This window comes from Macrotis lagotis, chromosome 1 (assembly GCF_037893015.1).
Source record: "Macrotis lagotis isolate mMagLag1 chromosome 1, bilby.v1.9.chrom.fasta, whole genome shotgun sequence".
Taxonomy (NCBI): domain Eukaryota; kingdom Metazoa; phylum Chordata; class Mammalia; order Peramelemorphia; family Peramelidae; genus Macrotis; species Macrotis lagotis.
The window spans coordinates 364,159,713-364,185,571 of NC_133658.1; the positions used below are offsets into that span (position 1 = coordinate 364,159,713).

At 37.4% G+C, this 25,859-nt stretch overlaps 1 long non-coding RNA gene and 1 pseudogene across 2 annotated transcripts in view; both read left to right on the forward strand.

Moving 5' to 3' along the window:
- LOC141505980 (uncharacterized) overlaps positions 1-25,859 on the forward strand; it is a 139,871-nt gene that overhangs the window by 33,489 nt on the left and 80,523 nt on the right. For both annotated transcript variants that reach the window (XR_012473734.1, XR_012473733.1), the window contains exon 2: positions 15,947-16,053. This is a non-coding gene — a long non-coding RNA (uncharacterized LOC141505980). The remainder of the gene's footprint in view (positions 1-15,946; positions 16,054-25,859) is intronic.
- Positions 2,273-2,373, forward strand: LOC141510516 (U6 spliceosomal RNA; annotated as a pseudogene).

Sequence of the window (25,859 nt, forward strand, 5' to 3'; positions counted from 1 at the left end):
AACAAGTCAGATGGCAGAGTGGATAAAATGCTGGGCTTGGTCTCAGGAAGACTTATCTTCATGAGTTCAAATCTGGCTTTAGATACTTCCCAGCTGTGTGACCCTGGCTAAGTCACTTAATTCTATTTGCCTTAGTTTCCTCATCTGTAAAATGATCAGGAGAAGGAAATGGAAAAACACAATATCTTTGCCAAAAAAATCCTAATGTAAGCACAAAGAATGAGACATAAAATAATTGAATAGCAACTACAACAGTGAAGGAAGATCCCCAAGGCATCCCCCTTAGAGATCTTCTTCTTAGGTGATATCAAGTGGCTACTGTTTGGATCCACAAAAATCAAATGAAAGTTGTTAAATGCTTTACTAAAATCTAAGCAAACTATTTACAGCAACCCAGAAATATAGAAAGCCTTCAAAACAGAATAAGATTTCTCTTTCAAAATCTGTTTTCAATGAAGTCATATTGACTTTTAATAATGCAACAAGACTGTCAGAAATCAAGGTCAACCGAATTCACTGATAGTTTACAGACTATATTATCATCATCATCATTTTTAAAAAAAAATCAGGGCAAAATTTTAGCCTTTTGGAATCTAATAATATCCTTTTTGTACATGATCTTTTAAAGTTTATTGAGAGGATCATATCCATCAGTTATTTCACCACTCTAGAATGCATGTTCAATTAGTCCTGGGAACCCGAACTCATCATAAAGGTCATCGCAGTGATTAGCAAATCCAAACTTAATATCTTCATATTGCTCTTGGCTTTCAGTTCTTTTTAATCCCATTTTTGTCCTGGTCTGTCTAGAGCAAGGACCATACTTCTTGGACAAATGAATGAAACCCGAACAAAAGTTCAGTAGTTTGGCTTTCTTTTCACTGTCTTTTATCTTCCTCTTTTCTGCTTGGAATGATTGTTCTTTCCTGTCTTTGATACTTCTCCTTTATTCAGTATGGATTTTTAAAAAAATCTATTATTCTTTTCATGCCAGTCTTACTTGGCTCATTATGAGCTCTAACACTCCTGACATTGTCATTACTGGTCATATATTGTATTCATGATCTTTTACCTGCTTTTGTTTTCCATTTTCAATGTGTCTCTTTGTGTTTTGAATTGGCAAATGAGTTTCCTGACCATCCATATAGGTCTTATTTATTTATTTATTTAAAATTTATTTAAGGCAATGGAATTAAGTGACCTGCCCAAGGTCACGCAGCCAGGCAAATATTAAGTGTCTGAAACTGGATTTGAACTCAATTCCTCCTGACTCCAGGGCTGGTGCCCTATCCACTGTGCCACCTAGCTGCCTCCATATAGGTCTCTTTAGACAACTTTTTCCTTTCTTCTTCATTAATATTATTTCTCTTGGTGTTTTCATATTTCATCCTCAAGACTATCCTAATCCTTCTGACTTGACTTATTCACATTATAGAATTCTAATCTATAAGATCTTATTTAGCCTTTCCCTGTGCCCTTTGAAACCTATATTCAAGCAATCTAGGATTCCTATCAGATACTTCTTGTTCTCTTCTAGTATAAATTCAAAGATGAAATGTTCATTTTTCTTTAATGTTCATATCCTTTTTACCTTTCCTTTATCTTGACACACAGGAAAATTTGGTATACAATAGTAGTACCTTGTATTGGTTCTTCCACATCCACAACGAGACATAATTAAGACCAGCCAGTGTTTGATGTCTATGGGGTAGCCAAGTAGGAATGTAGGACATGAATTTAGGAGGGAGATGAAGATTGCTATATTGATTTGAAAGTCACCTACAGAGAGATAATTAAACCCATGGCAGTTGAGTTTGCCAAAAGAGAAGAGAAAAGAAGAGGGTCTAGAATAGAGATCTTAGGGGAACAGTGGTATGCTGGAGTCAGATCATACTGGCTAATGAGAGATGACTGCTAAATTTTCAGTGTGAACATTTACACCTCTACAGTGAGTAAATGCTGAAAATAAGGGCATGATTTATTGTTTTGTTGCTTGTCTAGGCTTAAGGAGGTGATTGGGGAAATGTTAATAAAGCATATTAAACTTAAAAGTGTCATACATACTCTTTGTTTCTTTTTCTTAAAATTATTTATTTACTTAAGGCAATGGGGTTAAGGGACTTGCCCAAGGTCACACAACTAGGCAATTATTAAGTGTCTGAGGCCGAATTTGAATTCAGGTCCTCCTGACTCCAGGGCTGTTGCTCTATCCACTGGGCCACCTAGCTGCCCTCTTCATTTCTTTATGGAGCTGATACTTGAACATTTACCAGTGCTCGCTTCCTTAGCACATATACTAAAATTGGAATGATACAGAGAAGATTAGCATGGTCTTTGTGCAAGGATGACATGCAAATTTTACCCCATTGCCTTGTAAAAACCTAAAAAAACCCCTATTTACCAGCACATCCCATGGTTTGGGGGCAAAAAACATATGATGATTCTTCAAGGGAAAATGTGAGGGGAAACAATTAGAAAAGTATAAGGATAATATAGAGCTCTTTTACCATAATCGAGGAAGGAGAGATTAAGCAAGAGGAGGAGGAACAGGAACTGGTCAATAGTGTCAGAATTAGCAATGGGGTCAAGAAAGTTGAGGACTGAGAAGGGAAGGGAAGGGAAGGGAAGGGAAGGAAAGGAAAGGGAAAAGAAAGGAAAGGAAAAGAAAGGAAGGGAAAGGAAATGGAAAGAAATGAAAAGAGAAGGAACCAGAAGAGAAGAGAAAGGAAAAGGGAAAGGAATAAAAGTCAGTAGGAAAAAAAAAAGATTAAGAATAAAAGGTGGGGGCAGCTAGGTAATGTAGTGGATAAAGCACTGGCCTTGGAGTCAGTAGTACCTGGGTTCAAATCTGGTCTCAGACACTTAATAATTACCTAGCTGTGTGGCCTTGGGCAAGCCACTTAACCCCATTTACCTGGCAAAAACAAACAAACAAAAAAAAGAATAAAAGGTGATGACTGGACATGATTGGAAGGAAACATCTCTCAGATGAGAAAACACAGACTTCTATGTGGGACCTAATTAAATGACCTCTATGCCTGCTTGCAATTCTAAGGAACTCTGAATTCATTAGCTTGTTTATAATTTAAGAGATACTTCAATAACTCATCCTACAATGGAATTTGTATACTGTCACACTATGATGAAAGGACCTTCCCAATAGAAGTTTCCATTGGCAAGCAGCAGGCTTCAGATGGAATCTATAATTAGTTATTTTAAACTTGTATTTAAAAAAGCTGCACAAGTACAAGATGGAGAAGACATGACTAGACATTGTTTGCATGAAAAAAAATCTGAGGATTTTATGATACAGCAAGAATTAGGAATAAATTCAATCAAGAAGTATTCATGAAATACCTATTTTGTACTAGTCATTTTGCTAAGTCCTAGGGATACAAAGAAAGTAAAAAACCAGGGCCTTTCCTCAAGAGGCTCATATTCTAATATGGTAGACACTATAAAAATAACTAGGTGCAAATAATATATAGAAGATAATCTGGAAATAATCTGAGAGGGAAGACGCTAGAACTAGGGAAGTTTTCCTTCAGATAGTAAGACTAGTTGAAACTTGGAGAAAGACAGAGAAACCAAGAGTCAATCAATAAATTAACCAATAAACATTTTTTAAGTATCTACTGTGTGTCAGACACTATGCTTAGTGTTGAGGAGACAAAAAGATGAAAAAGGCAGTCCCTGTCCCCAAAGACCTTACAATTGAATGGGGAGATAACATGAAGACAAATATATACAAAACAAACTATAGACAGGAGAGATAGGAAATAATTAACAGATGGCAGCCTTCTTATAGGAAGTAAGATTTTAGTTGGCATTTAAAAGAAGTCAGAGAGGTAGTAACTGGAGCAGAGGAGGGAGAGTGCTCCAAGCATGTAGAAAGCTAGAATAAATGCCCAGAGTCTGGAGATGAAGTACCCATCAAAGAGACTAGTGGCACATATAAGGAGGGGGAGTGTAAGAAGTCTGGGAAGGTAGGAAGAAGCCAAGTTATGAGGGACTTTAAAAGCCAACCAGAGGAAAGCAGCCAGTGTGCAAGAAAAAAATTGAGGAATCATAGGGGAAGGATGACAGAGAAGGCAATCTGCTGAAGATGGGATGGATCTCTTGTATATAGTTTACTTGGCAAGAAGGGTCATTTTATAATGTGAAATGGGGAGTGAAGGAGTAGCAGCAGAAAGCATTTGAGTGATGTGAGATGAGAAACAGAAGATAGGTGAGCACTTTGCTAAAGGCCTCAATTTTTTAAAAAGAGAAATATGAAGCGAAGTTTTTAGTTGATTGCATAGAGGGATGAAAAGTTGTGGGAAGTTTGAGGAAGGATGAAACGTCACTGTAGTGAATAGTGGATTGATTGAGGAGGTGTAAAAAGATTGGTGGTGCAATGGATAGAGTACTGGGCTTGAAAGTCCATCTTCCTGAGTTCAAATTTGACCTCAGACACTTATTAGCTATGTGATCCTAGGCAAGTCACATAACCCTGTTTGCCTAAGTTTCTCCTCTGTAAAATGAGGACACAATGGAGCAAAAAATAGCAAAAGACTCTTTTATCTTTGCCAAGAAAAGTCCAAATGGAATCACAAAGAATCAGACAAAACCAATAACTGAGCAACTGAAAAACTAAAACAGCAACAACAACAGCAACAACAGCAACAACAACAACAACAACAAAGATTGCCCTGCTGGGGTGAGGGCCCAGTTGATATTATGTAAAATGAATTTGTAATGGAGCTAATCAGCATAGTATAGTACTGTGAGTAATGGTTAAAAGTAGTGAAGCAGATTTTGACAAAAAAGGAAAACCTCCCCCAAATGAAAATTTCTCAAAGTGGAATGGGCCAGGTTTGTACGAGTGGAGAACTTTTTTGTTGGAGGCTTCATAATTATTTGAAGATCTTCAAAGGAAATTCTTAATTAGATTTGTGTTGGGCTAGATACCTCTGAAGTTCTTTCTATCTTTGAAATTTTGTGGGCATCTGTTAAGATTTTAGGAAATTAAGATTAACATTGTCAGTGTGGCAAAAACTTGAGATCTAGCATTTGGGGATGTGTGGGAAATGAGGGTTTGAGGATGGGGACTGATCAGAGCTCATGAGAAAGGAAATCTTGCCTGGTTGGGCATCAATAAATATTCAATCTGATTCAAAGTTTTGTTTCTCATGGTAAATTATTAAATTGGCCTTTGATCAAGACTCATTAAAAAAGTGCAGTCTGGAGTAAATTCTAGTAGCCTGAAAGCTGTTTTCTCAGAGTCTCTTCTGGGAGTCATATTTAGGAAGAAAATTGACAAGTTGGAATGTGTCCAGAGGAGACGGGTGATCAGCAGACTAAAAATCAAACCATAGGAGGATTGCTTGAAGGAACTAGGCATATTTAGCTTGGAGAAGACTTTTGGGCTACATGATCTTTGATTCCAATTTGCCTTATGGAAGACTTGTTTTGCTTAGTCCCAGAAAGTAGAGTTAAGAGCAATGGATGGAAGTTCTAGGGAGTCAGACTTTGGGTCAATAAGTGAGACTTCTTTATGGTCTAGTGGAAAGAGTGCTGACTCAGAGTCAAGAGACCTGGATTAATCTCAGCCCTGGCTCTAATTTGCTCTGTGATCCTGGCAAGCCTGTTCTCCTCTCTGGATCTAAGATTGCTCAGTTTTAAAAGGATGGGCTTAGATGAGGACAGCTTTTGGCTCCAAATTTCTGTGAGCTAATGAATTGATTCTATAGAGAAGATTCCTTTTCCTTTGGAAAACAAATTGGATTATGTGCTTTCTGCAACCCTTGGATTCTATTTTAAAAGGATGTCCTGATTCCCACATGTTTAAATTCTCTCTCATCTTCCTCTCATCCCTAATATGTTTAGTGACAGAATCGTGGAAAAGGAAAATGGAGAGCTAATGAGCCCATTGAATGGAGTAACTCCTAGGAACAAAAAGGGAAAAAAAAAGATCTGGGCTGCATTTCCTTTATGGAGTTATTAGAAGACTTCCTCCCTTCTTTGGAGAACATGTTTCCAAGGCCAAAGGAACAAAAAAAAATAGCCAGATGTTTGAATAGGACATAGAAACCAGGACTTATGTTATACTGTTAGATTCATCCTTGTTTTTCTGAATAATTTAGATGAAGGCAGAAATCAATGAATCAATCGATAAACATTTATTAAGTGTCTATTATATACTAAGTACTGTGCTAAATATTGGGGATGCAATCACTAAAACTAAAACAATTCATGCTCAGAAGGAGCTTATATTCTAATGATAGAAACAACTAGAATTTAAGTATATTCCACATAAATTTAAAGTTAATAAACACAAATTAACACAATGAATAAAATAAAATAAAATAAAATAAAAGATAGTTTGGAAGGGTGGGCATTAATGTTTGGAAAAAAACAGAGAAGACCTCTAGGTGAAGATGAGGTTTGAGTTGCATTTTAAATGGAACAGAATTCTGAGCTAGAGAGGGGAGCTTAGTGGTAGCTTAGGTGACCAGTGGATACAGTTTCAGTAGTGAGGTCAGGCAGACTCCTCTTCATGAGTTCAAATTTGTCCCTAGACACTTACTAGTTGTGTGACTTTTTTTTTTTTTTTTTTTTTTTTTTGGCTAGGCAATGGGGTCACACAGTAGTTGTGTGAATTTGGGAAAGTCACTTAATTCTATTTGTCTCAATTTCCTTATCTGTAAAATAAGTTGGAGAAGAAATGGCAAACTAGTCTCTTTGCAAAGAAAACCCTAAATGGGGTCGCTAAGAGTCAAATGTGACTGAAATGACTTAAACAACAAAATGAGTCAACAAAAAGACATCAGAACCAAAAATGCTAACACATTCTTCTGCTCCACTAATAGAGAAATAGTCAGCATAGCCAAAGAGTTAAGTCTTCCAGAATTTTATTAATGATAATGCTTGAACCCAGAGAGCATTTTTCATATTCCCAGTATTCTATTTCCCATAAAACTGTGCAGTGTAACTGTGTCATGTAAGGATTATGATTGAAGCTTCTAAGACATGACAGATTTCAAAAGTAAATTACTCCAGTTCAATGTCACATTGATCCTCCTTAAAGTATGAATCTGAGCATGTCACCCCCCCCCCCCCCCACTGAATAAGCTGTAGGGACTCCCTGTTACTTCCAGGATCAAATATAAGGCCTTCTATTTAGTTTTTAAAGCCCTTCAAAACATAACTCCTTCCTACCTTTGCAGGCTTCTTAAATAATACTCCCTCTACAAACTTTGCAATCCATTGACCTCATTTGCTACTCCTTCCTCTAGGCATTATCAACATCTGTTTCCTATACCTGAAATTCCCTCCTGATCTCTCTGGCTTCCTTCAAGGATCAGTTAATGTCCAACTTTCCCCTTTTTTTTACAGTCTTTTTTTATTTAATATTTATTCTCATTTTGTACAAATAATTTTTTTTACATTAATAAAATATTCTTGTTTAAGAGTAAACAAAATACCCCCTCCCCCATAAATATAGACTTGCTTGAGCAATAAAGTAAAGGCGAGAGAAAAAATTAAAATAAAAAAAAAATAATAGTAATAATTGTAGGTATGGGCAGGTGGCGCAATGGACTGAGCACCAGCTCTGGAGCCATGAGCACCCAAGCCCACATCTGGCCCTGTACACCCAACAATCACCCAGCTGAGTGACCCGAACCCCACTGCCACCCGAACCCCACTGCCCTGCAAAAACCAAAAAAAAAAAAAAAAGAAAAAAAAGACCCAACATAAAATAAAACAGTAATAATAGTAGGGGTGGCTAGGTGGCAGACAGAGCATTGGCCCTTGAGCCAGGAGCACCTGGGTCCAAATCCAGCTTCAGACACCCAAGGATCACCCTGCTATGCAGTCCCAGGCAGGACACCCAGGTCCATTTGCCCTGCACCCCCCCCTCAAAATAATAATAATAATAATAATAATAATAATAATAATAATAATAATAATAATAATAATAATAATAATAATAATGCTTGAATCTTTGTTCCAACACCAACAACTCTGTTGTGGGTGGATCACATTCTTTATAAGTCCATGGCAAAAGTTACTTCCATATTTTTCCACCATTGCCATTGCTGATCGCAACTCCCTCCTTTTGTATTTCTCCACTATCATGTACTATATTTTCTCTCTCCTTTGACTCTGCTGTAGGGTAGCTGAGTGGCACAGCAGACAGATACCTGGTCCTGGGGCCAAGAAGCCCTGAGCCCCCATACCACCCCTTAGGCCCAGCATCCACCTGGCCCTATGGTCCTGGACAGGCCATCCAATCCCAGCCCCTTGCAAGAAATAAAAAAGAAAATGTGTTATATCTGACCACTCTCCCCCCCATAGTCCATCCTCTCCTCCTTCATTCACATCCCCTCCCCTTCCCCCTGTCCCTCCCCCTTCTTACTCCAGATGTCTATACCCCACTGAGTATATATGCTGTTTCCTCTCCTAGCCACCTCTGATGAAAGCGAAGTTTCCCTCATTTCCCTTGCCTTCCCCCCTTCCATATCATTGCAATAGCTCATTGTAATAAAGAAAAATCTTATTATATGAAATATCTTGGCCTATTCCCCCTCTCCTTTTTCTTTCTCCCATTACATTTCCCTTTTTTTCTATTGACTCCAATTTTACACCATATTTTATTTACGAATTCAGCTTTCTCCTGTGCTTCAACTATAAAAGCTCCCTCTACCTGCTCTATTAACTGAGAAGGTTCATATGAGTATTATCAGTGTCATTTTTCTATGCAGGAATACATGCAGTTCGTCATCATTAAGTCTCTCATATTTTCCCCCTCTCCTCCAATCTCCATGCTTCACCTGAGTCCTGTATCTGAAGATCAAACCTTCTGTTAAGCTTTGGCCATTCCAAAAGGAACATTTGAAATACCCCTGGTTCATTGAAAGTCCATCTTTTTCCCTGGAAGAGGACATTCATCCTTGCTGGGTAGTTGATTCTTGGCTGCATTCTAAGCTCTTTTGCCTTCCAGTATATTATATTCCAAGCCCTATGACTTTCCAATGTAGATGCTGCTAAATCCTGTGTGATCCTGATTGCAGCTCCACGATATTTGAATTGTGTCCTTCTGGCTGCTTGTAATATTTTCTCTTCGACTTGGGAGTTCTGGAACTTGGCTATAGTAATCCTAGGGGTTGGTTTTTTGGGATCTCTTTCTTGGGGGATCGGTGGATTCTCTCCATTTCTATTTTGCCCTCTGCTTCTAGAATATCAGGGCAATTTTCCTTGTAGTAATTCTTTGAAAATGATGTCAAGGCTCTTTTCCTGATCATGACTTTCAGGTATTCCAATAATTTTTAAATTATCTTTCTTAAGTCTGTTTTCCATATCAGTTGTTTTTCTTCTGATTTTTCATTTTTTTGCTTTTGAAGTATTGATTCCTGATTTCTGGTAAATTCATAGTCTCCTGAATTCTATTTTTTGTCTGAAGGCTTTGTTCTCCTCAGAGAGTTTTCTTATTTCTTTTTCTATCTGGCCAATTTTTCTTTTTAAAGCATTTTTCTCCTCAATAACTTTTTGAACTGTTTTATCCATTTGACCTAAGCTGGTTTTTAGCATGCTATTCTCTTCAGCATTTTTTTGGATTTCCTTGACTAAGCTGCTGACTTCATTTTCATGTTTTCCTGTATCTCTCTCATTTCTTTTCCCAGTTTTTCTTCTAACTCCCTCATTTGATTTTCAAAGTCTTTTTAGAGCTCTGTCATAGCCTGATCCCAATTTCTGTTTTTCTTGCAGTCTTTAGATGCAGGAGCTTGTGCTTCCTCATCTTCAGACTGAGTATTTTGATCCTTCTTGGGCTCATTTGCAAAATATTTCTCAATAGTGTTCCTCTTGTTTCTCTGCTTGCTCATTTTCCCAGCCTTAGCCTGTTTTGGGGGTGCTTCCTGAGCTTTTGGGACACTCCTACAAGGATCTCAGTGTATGAGGCTCTGTCCTCCCTGCTGGTCTGTGAATGACCATATGCACCCCCCTCTGCTATGGGGCTGAGGTGGGGGGGGCCCTGCTGTTCTATGGGGCGGGGCCTAGACTGGGATCAGGATCTGAATGTGGTCAGAGCCCCAGAGTCCTGTTCCAGGGGCAGAGGACAGAGATCCCAACTTTCCTTCAAGAAGCTTTTTAAAAATTTTTTTTATTCTCATTTTGTACAAATTTTTTTTACATTAATAAAATATTCTTGTTTAAGAGTAAACAAAATACCCCTCCCCCCATGAATATAGACTTGCTTGGGCGATAAAGTAAAGGGGAGAGAAAAAAATTAAAATTAAGAAAAATAATAGTAATAATTGTAGGTATGGCCAGGTGGCACAATGGACAAAGCACCAGTCCTGAAGCCACGAGCACCTGAGCCCACATCCAGCTCCGTAGACCCAACAATCACTCAGCTGTATGACATGCAAGCCACCTGATCCCCACTGCCCTGCAAAAACCAAAAAGAAGAAAAAAAAGACCCAAAATAAAATAAAATAGTAATAATAGTAGGGGTGGCTGGGTGGCAGACAGAGCATTGGCCCTTGAGCCAGGAGCACCCAGGTCCAAATCCGACCTTGGATGCCCAAAGATCACCCTGCTGTGTGGCCCCAGGCAGGCCACCCGGCTCCATTTGCCCTGCACCCTCCCCCAAATAATAATAATAATAAAAATTGTGCTTCAGTCTTTGTTCCAACACCAACAACTCTGTCACAGGTGGATTGTATTCTTTATGGTAAGTCCATGGCAAAAGTTACTTCCATATTTTTCCGCCATTGCCATTGCTGATTGCAACTCCCTCTTTTTGTACTTCTCCACTACCATGTACTATATTTTCTCTCTCCTTTCACTCTGACTCTGCTGTAGGGTAGCTGAGTGGCACAGCAGACAGATCCCTGGTCCTGGGGCCAAGAGGCCCTGAGCCCCCATGCCACCCCTTAGGCCCAGAATCCACCTGGTCCTGTGGTCCTGGACAGGCCATTCAATCCCAGCCCCTTGCAAGAAGTAAAAAAGAAAATGTGTTATATCTGGCCACTCTCCCCCCATGGTCCATCCTCTCCTCCTTTATTCACATCCCCACCCCTCCCCCCTGCTCCCCCCTCCTTCTTACTCCAGATGCCTATTCCCCATTGAGTATATATACTGTTTCCTCTCCTAGCCACCTCTGATGAGAGCAAAGGTTCCCTCATTACCCCTTGCCTCCCCCCTTCCATATCATTTCAATAGCTCATTGTAATAAAAAAAAATTATTACATGAAATATCTTGGCCTATTCCCCCTCTCCTTTTTCTTTCTCCCATTACATTTCCCTTTTTTTTCTATTGACTCCAATTTTACACCATATTTTATCTACAAATTCAGCTTTCTCCTGTGCTTCAACTATAAAAGCTCTCTCTACCTGCTCTATTAACTGAGAAGGTTCATATGAGTATTATCAGTGTCATTTTTCTATGCAGGAATACATGCAGTTCGTCATCATTAATTCCTTCATATTTTCCCCCTCTTCTCCAATCTCCATGCTTCACCTGAGTCCTGTATCTGAAGATCAAACCTTCTGTTCAGCTCTGGCCATTCCAAAAGGAACATTTGAAATTCTCCTGGTTCATTGAAAGTCCATCTTTTTCCCTGGAAGAGGACATTCAGCCTTGCTGGGTAGTTCATTCTTGGCTGCATTCTAAGCTCTTTTGCCTTCTGTATATTGTATTCCAAGCCCTACGAGCTTCCAATGTAGTTGCTGCTAAGTCCTGTGTGATCCTGACTGCAGCTCCATGATATTTGAACTGTGTCCTTCTGGCTGCTTGTAATATTTTCTTTTTGACTTGGGAGTTCTGGAACTTGGCTATAGTAATCCTAGGGGTTGGTTGGTTTTTTGGGATCTCTTTCTTGGGGGATCGGTGGATTCTCTCCATTTCTATTTTGCCCTCTGCTTCTAGAATATCAGGGCAATTTTCCTTGTAGTAATTCTTTGAAAATGATGTCAAGGCTCTTTTCCTGATCATGACTTTCAGGTATTCCAATAATTTTCAAATTATCTTTCCTAAGTCTGTTTTCCATATCAGTTGTTTTTTCAATGAGATATTTCACATTTTCTTCTAATTTTTCATTGTTTTGGTTTTGAAGTATTGATTCCTGATTTCTGGTAAATCCATCAGTCTCCCTGAATTCTATTCTTTGTCTGAAGGATTTGTTCTCCTCAGAGAGTTTTCTTATCTCTTTTTCTATCTGGCCTATTTTGCTTTTTAAAGCATTCTTCTCCTCAATAACTTTTTTGAACTGTCTTATCCATTTGACCTAAACTGGTTTTTAGCATGCTATTTTCTTCAACATTTTTTTTGGATTTCCTTGATTAAGCTGCTGACTTCATTTTCATGTTTTTCCTGCATCTCTCTCCTTTCTTTTCCCAGTTTTTCTTCCAACTCCCTCATTTGATTTTCTTTCTTTTTTTAAGGTGTTTTTTTTTGTAAGGCAAATGGGGTTAAGTGGCTTGCCCAAGGCCACACAGCTAGGTAATTATTAAGTGTCTGAGACTGGATTTGAACCCAGGTACTCTTGACTCCAGGGCCAGTGCTTTATCCACTGCGCCACTTAGCCGCCCTCTCTCATTTGATTTTCAAAGTCTTTTTTGAGCTCTGTCATAGCCTGATCCCAATTTCTGTTTTTCTTGGAGTCTTTAGATGCAGGAGCTTATGCTTCCTCATCTTCAGACTGAGTATTTTGATCCTTCTTTGGCTCATATGCAAAATATTTCTCAATGGTCTTCCTTTTGTTTCTCTGCTTGCTCATTTTCCCAGCCTGGGCCTGGTTTTGGGGTGCTTCCTGAGCTTTTGGGACACTCCCACAAGGGTCTCAGTGTGTGAGGCTCTGTCCTCTCTCCTGGTCTGTGGATGACCATAAGCACCCCCCTCTGCCACGGGGCTGAGGTGGGGGGGGGGGCCTGCTGTTCTATGGGGTGGCCTAGACTGCTACCAGGATCTAAATGTGATCAGAGCCCCAGAGTCCTGTTCCAGAGGCAGAGGACAGAGCTCTGCAGTCTCTCTCTCTCTTCACTACCCTCCCTCTGCTCAATGGGCTCATGCCCTGGGGGCTCCTGCTTACTGGCTCTACCTGCTTCTGTTCCTGGATCTGGTCTGGGGAAAGACCAAGCTGCTCGCTGTGTGCCCTGAAGGCTGGGCTCTACGTGCCTGCTCTGGCAGAGGTCCCCTGCTGTTCCCCCACTTTATGCCCGGTTCTCCCCGGGGTGCATCTCAGGAGACTTGCCTCTGCTGCTGTGAGCTGCGCCTCCCAGTGCCCTGGTGCTGCCTCCAGGAGACTGAAGTTCTTTTGCTCTGGCAGGCCACCCCTCTGGCAGGCCACCCCTCCAACTCCGGGGAGCAGAGCCTTTCTGCTCTTTTCCAGGTTACCTTGATTAGGAGAACTGCCTCGCCGGGTCCCTTTGTGGGTTCTGTCTCTCGAAAGTTTAGTTAGAGTCCTTAGTTTCGAAGTTTTATCAGAGAGCGCCTAAGACTGGATCCCTTCTTGTCACCATCCTGGCTCCGTGCCCCCCCCCCCCCCAAGAAGCTTTTTGCAGTCCTTCTTAATTTTAGTACATAGTTGTATAAATGTTGTAACCCTTGAGGTTTTTGAGAGCAGGGACTATTTTTGATCCTTTTTTTGACCTCCATAACACAGTGTCAGCTACATTGAAGGTGCTTAATAAATGCCTATTGACTTGAGGTAACTTGGTCTATGTTTGAATGCAAGAGGGAAGGGAACCAGAGCTATTGTCAGCAAGAGTAAGTGAATGAGGAAAAGAACCCAAGAGTTCTTAAGTGTCCCTAGGACTCTATAAAGCAAGTCAAGATGAATAATGTATGTCGTTCTCAAGGGGATCTTTAAACTGGCTACCTGAAATAGAGATAAACATGAAACTGAATATCTAGAGAGGAGAATTTTCCAGTAGCACCATAACACCAAACTGAAGCCTTTACCCTCTTCAGTAGATTGGGAGTTTGTAGAACATTATACTAATTAGTACAAGAGGACTGAAAATTCTTCTGTTCCTTGATTTTTCACTCTTATTTACTATATTGAATAAATTATTATTTTTTATTTATGATTCCTGTCTGGTTTGTGACTTAGAACTGAACATGACTTTAGTGGTTTCTCAGATGGGGAGTAAAGTAGGGATTGTAAATGGGATAATTATGATTATTCAAATGCTTTTGTAATTCCAAGGTTGAATTGGATATAAGTTGGGGTATGCTATAGACTATTCCCTTTGGCTTATAAAAAATGATTATTAAATTATAAGTATAAGCATTTATGTCTTAGAAGTCAGCAAAAACTACACATCAGGACTTGATTTATTGTTTCATTGAATGTTTAGATTTAAGAAAGTGATGGAAAAAATATTAATATGCAGATTAAACTTAAAGTTGTGTCACGGGGACACTTTTTTTCCTTAGTAAGATGATTGTTAAATATTTTGCCAGAATAGTCCTGTACATATGTAATGAAGGTAGTGTCCAGAGTGATTCGTGATAGATTTAGAGCTTGAAGTGACCATAGAAGCCAATGTTAAGAGAGTTATGATTTTCATATTGCTTAATATGACATATGTAATGAATTTAATTATAACAATTTAGTTTCTAGAGATCCTTTGTGTAGACAGACTTTGGTTTGGGAATCAGTGAGAACAGTGAAGCTAGACTAAGTCATTAAATCCTGGCAAGCCTGCATTCTTTTCCTGACATGTACTGTGTTGTTTTACTTGTTCTGTACCCAAGGAGAATAACGGGATTACCCCAAGACTAAATAATCAGCCTGGCCATTCCCACAGGATTTGAGAATACCTGTGCTGTCCTACTTGGATAACCAAAATTTTCTGTGATTGTCCAGCACTGGTGTACTTATCCTGGGAAGATTTCTCAAGCTCCAAAACTAGTTGATTATTCTATGATTCACCTTCCCACCCCCCTTCCCACTAGTGATCACGTATATAATATCTTCCTCCACAATAAGGTGAAACTTTAAAGATGGAAAAATTCCATGATTTGAAAATCTGTTATTTGTAATGAAAATAATTAATTAAATTGCTACTCTGTCTCTGGCCTGCTGTGTAGAACTCAGATTAGAGACTTACTCAGTAAAAATTCTGTTAGCACCATCAAGTTCACTTCTCTCACTTTAAAATAAACACCCTGAGAGAAATTAAATGACTTACACTCCAACAAGTTCACATAGCTACAAAGTGTCTCTGGCAAGATTTTAAACAAAGTCTTTCTGACTCTAACCCTAGCACTGTAGTGTAATATATCAGACTGCCTCTAGTCAACACTACTCTTCCAAATCAGCCAGACTCTGCAGTAGTGTTTTCAGTTTTGGGAGCCACATCTTTTTTGTATGTTAGCTATTCATTTGTTCATTGAGTTATTCTTTCATTCATTCATTCATTCATCCATCTATCTTTTTATTTTTCCAGTTATATATAGAGGTAATTTTCAACATTCATTTCTGTAAAATTTTCCCCCTCCCACTCTTTCCTTCTCCCACTGTAGGATAGCAAGTAATTTGATATAGGTTATAAATGTATGATAGTGTTACACATATTTCCATATTAGTCACACCATGAAAGAAGAATCAGAACAAAAAGGAAAAAAACCATGAGAAGCAAAAAGCAAAATTAAAAAGTTGAAAATAATATATTTTGGTTTACATTTAGATTATGTTTTGATCTGCATTTGGATTCTGTTGTTTTTTTTCTGGATGTGGATAGTATTTTCCATTGCAGTCCTTTTAGAATTGTCTTTGATCACTGTATTGCCAAGAAGAGCTAAGTCCATCTTAGTTGATTATCACACAATGTTGCTGTTAAGCAACAGGTTCTGCTTACTTCACTCAGTATAAGTTCATGTAAGTCTCAGTTTTTCTGAATTTTGCTTGTGTGTTGTTTCTTAGAGAGCAATAATATTCTATTATATTCACAGGCCACAAATTGTTCCCCATTTTATGGGCATCTCCTCAATTTCCAATTCTTTGCCACGGGGTACCTTATCTTAAGAAAGAAGACTGTGAAGTTGGAGATTGCATAATGGTGAGAAATTATGATGATAGCACAGGAGCTAGAGATATTTATTCTGGATTAAAAAAGACTGGGGAAGAGGAGGGGGATGAGGAAGGGACATGGCTGCTGACATTTACCTTTTGAGGGACTATTCTGGAAAAGAGGGAATATCCTTGTTCTCCTTGATCCCAGAAGTCAGAACAAGAAGCAGTAGGCAGGAGTACATTTTGATTTTCTGTGATGAAAACATCCTTGAAAGTAGAATTGATTATTTGGAGAAGTAATCACTTGTTCTAACATTAGAAATTTTCAATCAGAGACTGGATGAATGACACCGAGGCTTCTTTCTATAACAATGGCTATGGCTCACATATATATTGGACAAGATGATATGAGCCATGACTGGGATTTTGTGAATAATTTTATTTTTAATTTTTTAAATGCAGTAATTTTTTACTCACATCAATTTAGATATTCATGGAAAATAAAACCCAAAAGTAGATTTATCTAACTCTTAATAAAATTACTCTGCTCTATGCCTCAGGATTTTATTCCAAAGAAATTTAGTTTTCTGGATTATATACAAAAACAGTGCCAAATACCCTTTTCTATAATTTAAGTAAGTGTAAATTAAGGATTGTGTTTTGATAAAATAGTAAATATGAATGATTTTAGGTTCCTGTTGAATAGAGCAGTAAAGGAAACAAGATGATGATGATGATGATGATGATGATGATAAAAATGGTAATCATAATAATTGCTAATATTTATATAGCATTAGAAATATTGTTATGGGCACCTGAGCTCCAGAACAGACTGTATTGGATACTCTCTGAGGACCCTCCTAGCTCTAAGCCTTTAAGATTCTATGAATATGCTAGAAGAAAGGGCAGTTTTGCTGTGGGTTTAATATGGGTCAAAGGAGCATCTTGTGCCTTGAAAGCAGAAACCTTTCTTTGTATCTTTAAGAGAAGTATTTCACATTGACTGATCTTATAGATCAGTCAAAAATTCTATGAATCCTTTACTATATGCTCAAATTTTCTTTGAGTTTGCATGGACTTGAAGTTATGGATTAGATTGTAAGAGCTTCAAGAGATATTAGGACAGAGATTTGGGGATGGGGGAATGTGTGAACCTATGATTTAATTGGGGAGGGCAATCTAGTGAAGAAACCTTCTCAACCAATGTAGATGGATAACCATTCTGCAAATTGTAGTTTTAGAGAGCTACTTGGGGTAATGAGAAAAGGGTCACACAGGTAGTATGTCATTTGATAAATAGATAGGCTTTATTTAGCATTTGATTCTTTTAAGGAACTTAACTGTTTCCTTATTGGGAACAGGGAGGTGGAGAAATACAACATATACAAGAAAGTTGAAATCTGGAGTGGTAGTGGTGGGGAGAAGGTACTTTTCTTGGGCAGGGGGTGGGGAAGGTGGAGAAGTAGAATTTAGCTGAACTTGGTCATGAGTACTTCCTTAAACAGGTGTTCCAGGGACGAACTTAGCAGTTAGAGAAGGAGGCCCTCAATGTAGAGACATTGCCAGGATAAGGCCCCTGGGTCAGAAGTTAAAGGGTTGTCCAGAGGTCAAAGGCAGGGTTTAGAATCAGTTTTTCCTGATTCTGAGGTTTGGTTTCTATGTATTACAATATGCTGACTGTTTTGGACAAATTATGCTAAAAGGAAGCATACAAATACTCAATTGCAGTGTTTTTTAAAAAGCAAAAAGAAGGGATTCTATCAAGTTCCTCTTGTAAACAAAATTTACTTTAATGTCTAAATCAGGAGGATAAAACAGAAAATTACAGCTCCATGTCCCTAATACATTAACACAAAAATATTAAATAAAATATTAAAAATAATTTAAACTATGACTAGGTTATAGTATGAAAACAGAAATATGAAACTATTGGTTAATAGCTTTAGCAAAGTCACAAATTATAAAAATAACTTTTCTATATAAAAAATAACAAAATCTGAGACAATGATAGAAACGGAAATTCCATTTAAGACAACTCTGAAATGTATATGAGACAAGGATAGAGAGTGGGGTAAATTGGTCAGTTTTAGAATTAGCATGTATAATACAGATGTGTGGTTTCAATATACAAGGCAATTTTTCTTTCTTTTTTGTATGTGGAAATATTCATGTTTCTTAATATAAAGGTAAGACAAACAGAAAATAAATATTTAAATTTGAAACCACAACAATAAGACAGAATAAAGACTTTCAGATGAAAGATACCTTACAATTGAAAATATTACAGTTGCAAGTAGAGTATGTCCTATATTCCATGTTATAAGATCATTTACAATTAAAGTGGCCTATGTTAAATGTTTTAACAAAGAATGTTTTAAGTCTCCTAGTTCTAACAGTGTGAATTCTATGTTCTAGTATTCCATGTTTTTTGGTCCTTTCTAGATCTCAGATTCCATAATTAATATTTTAATTTGGTATGTTCTAAAATCCTCTCTAGATCAAATTTAGATTGTTCGAGTTTCTAAATCTGGATGTTCCAACAGTAAGGCAAAATTCTCTTTTTATCCCAGAGTTAGGAAAAGCAATTACCTCCATTAATAGCTTTTGTTTCTACTTGCAGTAAATCTATCTTTGTCCAATAGAGCTGAGTGATTTGTAGATTGTTAGTTCATGCTTTTAATCTATAGCAATGACTTCTTGGTTTTGAGGTGGAAGCATAATGCTATTTATGATCTTCTGAATCTTCTGCAGAACTGTGAATGTAATGAAAAAATAATTTCAGGGAAAGGCATTTTGTCCAAGAAAGTAAATAATCTTCCTTAAATATAACTTCTAGTAAGTTTACCCATCAGAGGTTGCCTAATTCAAATTTTCAAAGAAAAGAGTTATATTATTAGGTCCTAGGATATTGCTTCTCTCTAACTTCTTCCTGAGAACTACTATTTATATACAGAGAAGCAGAGTGACTTTGAAATGGATTCCCACTGGTTTTTTTAAACTAATTTATTTCAGGTATAGAATTCATCATATCATTTCTTCCTTTGGAAAATTTCCAAAGGCTGTAGGCAGAAAAGGGAATGGAAGGAGTCATAGACTAGGAATCAGAAGACCTAGGTTCTAATCACAGTTCTTCCTTTTTTAAAAAAATAAATTTTTGTTGTTAACTTTTCTTTTTACATAACCTAAATACCCTCCATTACTCCTCTTCAGCTCCTTCCAGAGAGTCATTCTATATAACAAAGAACTTTTTTGAAGAAAAAGATTAATAAAAACAATTAATACTTTGAAAATAACTGATGACATATGTAATAGTCCACCCCTGTGAGCCCTCCTCCCCAAACTCTGCAAAAGAGCTGGGGAAGTCCTTTTTCCAAATATCTTCTTTGGAACTATGCTTTTTTTGGTCATTTTGCAATAGTTATTTTTAATTGTTTTGGGTTGGGTATTTCCATTTATATTGTTGTAATAATTGTACATATTATTTTCTTGACTCTGCTTTCTTTGCATAACTTCATATATGGATGTATAAATTTATGTAAAATTTCATTAGATTTAAGTACCATAACTTCTTTATTTGTTGCCCAGTTGATGGACATTTACTTTGCTTCTAATTCTTTGTTACCATAAAAGTTCTGCTAAAAATCTTTTGGTGCATATGGAGACTATTTTTATCAATGACCTCTGAGGCATATGCCTAAAAGTGAAGTTTCTGGGTCAAAAGAAATGACCAAAAAAACTTAAAGAAACAATTGATCTTTACTCATAAACCACATGTTGGTCTTAATGGGAAGGGTCTGTCTCTCACCAGATACTTAGTTGTCCCTTCTACATTATGGAGTTAGGGAAGTGTCACTTATGTGATCTGGAAAATTCATGTACATTTTTTGGTTCTCATTTTGTATCACAGAAGAAATCTGATTTTTTTTTCTTTTTCTTTTCTGTCATAGATGTCTACACATATTCCAAAATCTCTCTGATGCACTTTCATTAAACAAAATTATTGCTTTCCTATAAGCAGATTGCTTAGTCTTTTCCATGAAAGGTATTGTTTTAGAGATACTCTTTGAATGCTCAAAGGGACTGAACTTATTGACCAGTTGTCACATACACATTTCATAGTTATTTTAAATGGATTGCCTCTTAAATTTTGTTATTTTTGTACTGAAATGTTGATTTTTGTAGGTGTCTGGTAATTTGCAACTTTGCTGAAGCTAATTAATTATCTTGATTAGCTCCTTTGTGAGTTTTCTAGGATTTCCCAAGTAAACTGTCATATATATCAGATATCAGCAAATATGCAATTTTATCTTCTCTGCTTCTCTTTATGCTTTCAATTCCTTTTTCTTATCTGGAAATTTCCTTTTTAATGTATGATAAGAGTGGAGAAGAGAAGACAGGGTAGAAAAGATTGTTGCCTTCAAATTTAAAGTGCTTACATGGAAAAGAGTGATTAGATTAACTCTGCTTAGTTCCAGCAGGCAGGATGGGAGAGACTTGGAAAAGGGGCAATGAAAGCTATACAAAACCAGAAAGTCTCTTCAGGCAATAGTGAAGATCTCCTCAGGCAAATTACTGGAGTAGAAATTAAAATATTCAAAAGATTTTTAGTTTAGGGTGGTTTGGATTAGAGGATGTATATATATAAAACTCATCTGAAATCCTTTGATTCCATGATTTTTCCCTGTATTCTCTAAAATGGTGACAACTTCTTTCCAACCTCCTTCCTAAGACCATTATGGGGAAAGAACTTTGTCAACTATAAAATGCTCAAGAAAATTGAACTAGGATTACTATTATTTTTATCAGTGACCTCTCTGGAATATATGCCTAAAATGGAGTCTCTGGGTCAAAAGAAATGATTAAAAAAAATCCCAACTAATTAAACTTTTTGACTTGACTCTTAAGATATTCACTGTTGCCAACATACAAGGATTGTGTTTTCTTTCTTGATCTTCTAGTAGGTCATTTTATTTTGTTTGATTTAAAAGAAACCAAATAATGGGATATAATATGATGTAATATAATGTATGATGTATATGATACAGCATATGATATATGACCTGATGGTATACTATTTTAGTATCAGATTATCATATGATATGACACGATATCATATATTATATCATATTATTCAATGTAATCCATTAACTTTACAGACTGAGACTCTGAGAAGGGATTTCAAATAACCTTATCAATCAAAGTCAGTCACGGAATTCAGATTTTTGGAGGCCAAGTGCAATGCTATTTCCAATGCTTTATGCTGCTTCCTCCCAGATCAGCCTTACTTGAGGCTCCTTTCTTCATTCTCTGCCTCTATCTTGGTTTTATCAGTATTTAAGGCCCTCCTCATTTGTGTCTCCCTACGAAACCTTTCCTTACTACTTAACTTTTCATTTCAAGTCAAAGGATCATAGAATATTGAAATTGGAAGGTACTTTGGAGAATATTTAATCTAGCTGGCTCATTTGTGGAGAAGGGAAGTGATATTCAAGGAGCAGAATGAAGGCCTGGCCAATAGAGATCCATCTTCAAAGTATTCTCGCCTGATGCCAATCCAATACAAGGATTCCTCCCCAGTTTAGAGAATATATTGGTACTCTGATGAATTCCAGTTCCATTACTGTCAAAGAAGAGGAGACTTTTGGTTGCTGAGCCAGAACTGAGGATCCATTCAAAAGGTGCCAATTAGCTAAGAAGTTTCTTCTTTCTTGCCTGATTATATTCAAGTGGGGGAGACAAGGGCCACCAGAGGGTCTCGATGGAAAGAGAGGCCTCATACAATTATCTTTTAATGGTTCACCACCATGAGGCCCTTGAAAACAGGGTCCTATTATTGCTTTTATCTCCCACATATTGCTTCTTCCTATTTGTAGGTGAAGGAGTTCCACAGATGGCTAAAACTGTGTGAGCTTTGAAAGGTTACAATGGCAAGTATCAGTAGAAGGCATTTGAATAAAGATCACAGAAGCAAACTTAACAGAAGATGTAGTATCATCATAGTGCATTGTGGATCATTTGAGGAGAAAGAAGAATATATGAGTTTGGCAAGAAGATCACAGGACTGGCACAGTGACTTGATATAGGGGAATTCCAGTTATTCAGATATCTGCCAGAGTTTTCTCTGCCAATAGTAGAAAAGTCAATAATTTTCTTTCTTTAATGATGACTTAAAAAAGGTGAAGGAACCAGAAAAGAGAAATTCTATTCTGGAACTGATAATAGGATTGATTGAAGGAACTGGAAATGAACCTGGAGAAGAAAGGACAGTGGGGAGGGGAGAATACAGCATCAGACTTCTTGTATTTGAAATACTGTCATCTGGAAGAGGCATTTATCTGCTTTGCCAGAAGGCACAAGAGAGAACTGTGGGTGGAAGTTATAAAAGAGTAAATTTAGGTTTGAAGTAAGGATTTACTAATAATTATAGCCATCCAAAAGTAGACTGGGTTGCCTGGGCAGAAAATGGGCTCTATTTGATTGGAAGTTATTGAGTAAAGTCTAGATGAGCTCTTGTCAGATATGTTGTAGGGTCTTTTGTAAATTTAATTTTGTTTTGTCTTTTTACTTCAAGTATGAATGGGAATAGATGACAACTATTTCCCTTCCCATTTTCAAATTCTGTGATTTTGTGAGAGAAGTAATAAAGAGTAAAAAACTGGCATTTGAACTCAGGTCCATCGATTCAATCCCAGTGGTCCTTCTATTCTCCCATCTTTGACTCTTTCCTCTATATGTAATTTCATCTTATTATCAATCATTTACCATAGCCTATACCTACCTCTGCAGTTTCACTGACATATTCTTTCTGCTTCCTCTCATTCACTGCTTATGGGCAATTGGGTGGCACAGCAGTTTGAATCTGGTTTCAGGTACTAGCTGTGTGACCTCGGGCAATTCACCTTACCCTGGTTGCCTCACATGCTGGGCCATCTCCAGTCCTCCTGATCCATATCTGGCCACTGAACCAGATGACTCAGGAGGAGAAAGTGAGGCTGGTGACTTAGCACAGGACCCCCCTCACTCAAATCCAATTCATGTGCTTGTCATGGCATCACCTCCCTGATGTTGTAGCTTTCTTTGATAATGAAGGACAAACATCATCAATCACAGCTTCCATTACTGTCCTGGCACAGATCTTTCTGATAAGAAGGGAAATGTCTTCAGAAATATCTTCATGACAGACTTCCTTGTTTGTTAGTATCTCCCTATTCAATCCACATTTCCACTGCATTGATTAATCTATCTTAGGTGTAGATCTTGTCATCAGTCTGTGAATAAGCATTCATTATATTTTTTTTAGTATTGACTATACTTATTATTACTGTGTGCCAGCTAGAGCACTGGACCTGGAGTCAGGAAGATCTGATTTCAAATCTGACTCAGACACTAACTTAATTGTGTGATCCTGGGCAAGTTACTTAAAATTACTTGCCTCAGTTTCCTTATCTATAAAATGAGCTGGAGAAGGAAATAGCAAACCACTTCAAAATCTTTGTCAAGAAAACCCCAAATGGGGGTCACTAAAATTGAACACAATTGAAATAAACCAATAACAACAATGACTAAGTACCAGAAACCCTGCTAAATGCTGAGCACACAAAAAACAGGAAAAAATTATCTCGTTTCTCAAGGAGCTCACAGTCTGGTGGGTCATGTTCCTCCCTATGAAATATAATTTAAACCTTTCTACTTGACATTCAATACCCTCCTTAATCTAGCACCACACTGATTTCCCAAATATAGCCCATCTTAATTCCTTTCCCAAAGTCTATATTTCAGCAAAAGGAGCAATCCTGTAATTCTTAAATGTATTCTATGCTCTCTTGATTTAGTTCCTTTGCTCATACTGTTCTCTAAGCTTGGAATGTTGTCCTTCCTTTTCTTCCCTATTGTATCCTTACATAGTCATGACAGCCTGGCTCAATTAAGTACAGGAACTCTTCCTTATCAAGTCAATAAGCACTTATTAGGCACTTAATGATGTACAAAATGCTGAGGATACAAAGCAAGTAAAAAAAATCATTCTCTGCCTCCATTTTTACTGAGGGACACAGCACATAAAGAACTGGATAGATATAAAAAATGGATTGATTCTTGAAGGAAATTAAGAGGTAGCAATGAATAGGCAGAGTGTTTCTGGTGTTGGGAGACAGCTAATGTAAAGGCATAGATATATGAGATGAAAATAATATTATGCTTGAGAAACTAATTTCAAGGAGGTCAACATTGTTGGAATGTATGGTGTGTTGAGGAAAGTACAAGAAAACTGGAAAGGTAGGAAGGACCCAGTTATAAAGAGCTTTAAATGACATACAGAGGAGTTTGTGTAAGATTCTGAAAGTAACAGGGAATCACTGGAGATCACTTTGCTGGTAGGAAAATGGCTTTAAAAATCACCTTGAAAAACAAAACAAAAATCACCTTGGCAACTGATGTAGGATGAATTAGAGTGGGGAGAGACTTGAGGGAAGAAATTGGTTGGAAAACTATTGCTATGGTTCAGGTGAAACTACAGTTTTGGTTACATGATGTGAAATTAGAGCCCAGGAAAGAGATTGGGGCTGCATATGAAGATATGAGAATCATTTCCATAGAGGTGATAATTGAACACATTTGAACTGAGAGTACCAAGTGAGATAGTATACAGAGAGAAGGGAAAATAGTCTAGGAAATAGTCTTAGAAAACTCTCTCTGTTATGATATATCATAAGTGATAAAACAACAAAGGAAACTGAGAAATAAGGAGGGGCTGGAGAAGATGATATGAAATTCTAGTAAGGAGAGAATATATAGAAGGATATGATTAATAGTTTCAATTGCTGCAGAGACGTCAGGGAGATGAGGATAGAGAAGTCATTAGATTTGGGAATTATTTTAAAGAGTGCAGTTTCAGTTTAATGAAGAGTGATGGTGAGAGCAGATTTTTAATTCAATATATTATTTTTCTGAATTACATGTAAAAACAACTTTTAACTTTCATTTATAAAATTTTGAGTTCCAAATTCTGTCCCTTCATCCTTCCCCTTCCCTCTCATTGAGAAGGCTAGCAATTCAGTATAGGTTATCTGTGTGTAGTTAAATAAAATATTTCCATAACAGTCATGTTGTGAAAGAAAATATCAATTAAAAAAACTCATGAAAAGAAAATAAAAATATTTGCTTGAATCTGTATTCAGACACCATTGATTCTTTTTCTGGTCATGGATTGCATTTTTCATTATAAGTCCTTCAGAATTGCCTTGGATCATTGTATTGCTGAGAATAGCTACATAGGTATTTTTCTAATGATTTTGGTAGGGGTTAGGATCAAGGGACATGTAGAGGGGTTGATTTTGGCAAGAACCACCTCTTCAACTGATACTGGAATGAAGGAAAAGACTATGGGAACAAATATTTGAATGATGTGAAATAAAATGCAGAAAGGTAGGGAGAGTTCTCAGAGAAAGGTCTCTCTTTTTATGATGAAGTATAAGACAAGTTCCTCATTTGAAAGAGTTGTGGATGGGTTTGTTTCACATAAAAGGTTTGAGAAGAGATGCGAAATTTTACAATAGTTGCTCTAGGGAATCCTAGAGCAAATTAATTAAAAGAGAATAGAATATTTGCCTTATTGCATTGAAGGATCCTTGGAGATAACATAAATTTGTAGAAGATCCAATCACAAAGTTTTGTGATTGTCTCCAATTCTTGTCAGCAGCATGTGAATAATAGAGAAGTAGGTAGATAGTAGGAGCAATATAGGGTTGAAGTTTGGCAAGGCATGGTTAGACAGGACAAAGGGTAAATGATTTAAGAGTGGAGGATAATATAGAGTAGCATTGGTGCATCGTGGCATTAAAATAGGGAAGGAGG